Source organism: Ailuropoda melanoleuca, chromosome 17 (assembly GCF_002007445.2).
Source record: "Ailuropoda melanoleuca isolate Jingjing chromosome 17, ASM200744v2, whole genome shotgun sequence".
NCBI lineage: Eukaryota > Metazoa > Chordata > Mammalia > Carnivora > Ursidae > Ailuropoda > Ailuropoda melanoleuca.
Genome location: NC_048234.1, coordinates 32,975,380 through 32,978,453, shown reverse-complemented (window position 1 = coordinate 32,978,453; position 3,074 = coordinate 32,975,380).

Here is a 3,074-nt window from a genome sequence, read left to right as displayed (position 1 = left end):
CCGAGCCCAGCGCCGCAGCCGCGCCGCTCCCCCGGGCCGGGAAAGTGCGAGCTCCGCGCACCAGCGCCCGCCGGCAGCGCCGCCCGCCCGCCCGCTCGCTCGTCCCACTCCAAACTTTTTTTTTTATTTGTCTTTTAATTGGTTGTTATTCCTCCGAATGAATGATCTCTCTCTTCTTTCCTAAAAGCAAACACAAACTCCTTTGGTTCGGAAGAGGTCTCGGCGGTGCTTTTTGGTTTCTCTGGAGATTTTTTCACTTCACAGCAACGATCTTTTAAAAGGCACCTTTTAGCTTCTTTTACCACATCTCATTTCCTTATTTTTCTTCCTTCCTGTTTTCTTGTCTTTTTTTTAACCCCAAATTGAAGGGGATTATAAAAATAAAAGAGAGTGAAACGCTTGCGGCTTTTTTTTTTTATAATTCTCTCTCCTTTCAAACTCTGCGAACACCACCTCAAAATAATATACAAGTGTGTGCGAGAGGGGGAAGAAAGCAGCCAACAGCCCAGACACCCGCTCAGAACAGCTCTAACAACACGCTCTGTGTAGGTGACTTCTTTGACCAAATTTAGCAGCAGCTAATCATTAACATTCTGATACATATTCACAACCGTCCGTGGAGGGACCGCGGAGCATCCCGGGAGATGTAGTCCACCCCCAGCGACCGCGGTCGAGGATTCGGCCAGATTGACTACAATCACCGGCCCGCCACGCGACCGCTTTGGGGCGCTCTTCAAGCGCCCCGCCCACCTTCGGAGCGGTAGGCGTCTCCAGCAACCAATCAGAGATGGCTGAACATTAATCGCCGTTCTGTGTTACTGCCCATCATTTCACAGCTGACAAATGGCGAGCCAGAGGGGAGGAGCTGGCCGAGCTGGAGCCCACGTGGGGGCCGGGCGTCGTCTGCGGTTCGGACCAATGAACGGAACGGGATGGGGTTGGCGGAGGCGGAGCGGAGATGGCCCGCCCAAGGCGGAGCTTCGTCTTGGCTGACGTTCCTTAGCGCGAGCGTTCGAACCAGGGAAACATTTGTTCAGCTGTCAATCAAAGTAACGTGGGCCTGGGAGAAGCGGTGGCGGCGGCTGCTGCTGCTGCTGTTGCTGCTACCCTGGCTGCATCTTCAGAACTGGGTGTTGGTGGCGGTGGTGGCGGCAAAATAAAGAGGGTGGAGGGGGCGGTAAGACTCGAGGCTGGTCAGAAGATCTCCTTCCGAGTCTCGTCCTCCCACCCGCCCCCCTCCAACCCAAACACCCTCGGCCCCTTGCTCCTCGGCCGCGCCAGGAATGCGGACTAATTAGGGTCCAATATCTCCTTAAAGAGACAAGCTCGGCCTTGTGTAACGCGCCGAAACCCCTGTTGAGACAAGAGAGGGAGGATCACGCCGATCCCACTTCGTTCGGTTCACATCAATTTTACGCGCCGCTGGAGCCGGCATAATTTTCCGTGTGAACGCGGACTCGGGCCCCTGTTCTTGTTTAGAGCAGGAGACTGAGCTGCGAGACGCTTACCGGGGCAGGGGGCCAGGGGCGCGGGTGGGGAGGGCGCCCCTCCGAGCCCCGAGAGGACTGCGATTGCCGTTTAGCCCTGAAGTGGGGCCGGTTTCCCCAAGCAACTATGCGAGGAAGCACCCCAAGTCGCTCCCCTCGGGGCCCACGGGGGCGTAACCGTGGAGTCTCGGAGTGGAGCTCGAGGCCCGGGGGCAGGGGTCGCTCGATTGCCAAAGAAACTTTGTCTAGGGGGCCACCCGCGTACCGCAGACTGTCAGTCGGTCCCGCACTAGGGCAGTGTCAACGAGGTACCTGACGCCCCTGCGGCGCTCCTTTCTCCCAGATCAGAAACAGACTGTCCCTCTTTTTCCGGCTCTTTGGATTAGCAAGTCAAGTTTGACGCGGTTGAAACGGGCCAGGCCAAGCGGGCCAGGAGAGAGGGCGGGTCGGCCACCGGGGGGACAAGTTCCGGGTAAGCGGGGATGGTGCAGGGGCAGAGGTGGAGGGAGGGGTATTTTTAGGGAAGGGGTTAAGGAGGTGGGGACTGACTCCGCGGCAGGAAGGGACTGCCGGGGGCTGATAGGGCCTTCACCCTTAGTCTTCATCCCCTGGTTTAAGGGGAGTCGCTGTGGCTGGTAGCCTTTCCTAGTGAGCCTCTAGCCTTTGGGGGCGTGGAGCAATTCAGAAAGAGTCAAGTTGACGGTGGACTAATTTAAGGGTCTGTTTTGGACGTTCATTTCTCAGTGTCATTTGACTACTCTAACTTGAGACGTTGGCAGAGATGCATTAGTGGAAAACCAATCTTCTTAGTGATATCTCACACTTCAGTGGACAAATCAATGACTTAATGTCCAACCTAACACACTCTATGGGCTTCTCCCTGTGCTGGGCACTGTGGAGGGCCGGTGCAAAGGAAGCCTATGATGGTCTTCACAATGTGAACTCCATCCCCAGATACTTTCAGCAATTCAATTCAGCAAATACGTTTTCCATCCCCAAAATAAGAGGATGGAGAACTCTGGGCAGTTTTCTGAACCTCCTCTGTTCCATGTGCCCGGTCCAAAATGAGATGTGCTGTAAGAACACATACACACCGATTTTGAAGGGTTAATGCAAAAAAAAAAAAAAAAAAAAAAGAGCAACATGAGATAGTTCAATAATTAATCATGACTTCATGTTGAAATTCTAATATTTTGAATATAATTGTTTAAACAAAATATGTAACTAAAATTAGTTTTTGTCTGTTTGTTTTTAATTTTTTAAACCCAGATATTAGGAAGGTTTAAATCACTTGATGTAGCTCACATATTTCCATTGGACAACACTGTTTTTGAAACATTCCTAAGAACCAAAAATTAGAAGACTTGAGCCATGCAATTTCTACACTAGGACAGCAAATTTTCTAAGAACATCAGCAACAATCACATTTTATTCTAGGGTTGGTTATTTGCTCCCAGTGGAGTTTTTCAATAGTTCGTTAAATCACCCACGGTGCCTCTGTAGGAAGTTCCATGTTATCTGTTCTTGCCAGAATGTTAGCAAGTTCCATAAGAACTGGCACTTGGTTGTGTTCACGGCCACACTCCA